Here is a 999-nt window from a genome sequence, read left to right as displayed (position 1 = left end):
GGAAGGAAGGAGCGCCAACGCAAGTTCCTTTATTTAACCACGAGTGACGTCTGTCAGAGCACCGTTTCAACAAGGCAGGACTCCGGGCTAGGAAAATAAACCAGATCAAATGAGGAAGTAGTAGACTCTAACTGGCCCATGACCACCATTATCAGCCTCACAACAACCCAATGAGTTGAGACATTTCCCTAGTAAATAAGTGACAGGAAAGTGTGCAACAGTCACGATTGATTCTGAAAAGGTCAGAACAGTGAAAATACAGTGCCTTGCCTTCAGACAGTATTCACACCTCTTGACTATTTCCACATTTTGTTGTACTACAGCCTCAACTTAAATTGGATTCAAATGTTGATTGTGTGTCACTGGCCTACACACACACACACAATATCCCATAATGTAAAAGTGGAAATATTTTTGAAAAGTTTACAAATGACTCAAAAATTAAATGCTGAAATGTCAAGTCAGTAAGTATTCAGACCCTTTGTTATGGCAAGACACAATACGTTAAGGAGTAAACATGTGCTTAAGTCACATAATAAAGTTACATGGACTTAAACAATGTGCAATAATAGTGTTTAACGTGATTTCTGAAAGACTACCTAGTCTCTGTACCCCACACATACAGGTAATTGTAAGGTCCCTCAGTCAAGCAGTGCAATTCAAACTCTGATTCAACTACAAAGACCAGGGAGGTTTTCCAATGCCTCGCAAAGAAGGGCACCTATTGGTAGATGAAAAAAAAAAAGAAGCAGACATTGAATATCCCTTTGAGCATGGGTGAAGTTATTAATTATAATTTGGATGGTGTATCAATACACCCAGTCACTACAAAGATACTTCCTTCTCAGTTGCCGGAGACAAAGGAAAYCGCTCAGGGATTTAACCATGAGGCCAACGGTGACTTTAAAACAGGTGCAGAGTTTAACGGCTGTGATAGAAGAAAACTGAAGATGGATCAACAAACTTGTTGTTACTCCACAATACTAACCTAAATGACAG

Source organism: Salvelinus sp. IW2-2015, unplaced genomic scaffold (assembly GCF_002910315.2).
Source record: "Salvelinus sp. IW2-2015 unplaced genomic scaffold, ASM291031v2 Un_scaffold2990, whole genome shotgun sequence".
Classification (NCBI taxonomy): domain Eukaryota; kingdom Metazoa; phylum Chordata; class Actinopteri; order Salmoniformes; family Salmonidae; genus Salvelinus; species Salvelinus sp. IW2-2015.
This window is presented reverse-complemented; position numbering follows the sequence as displayed.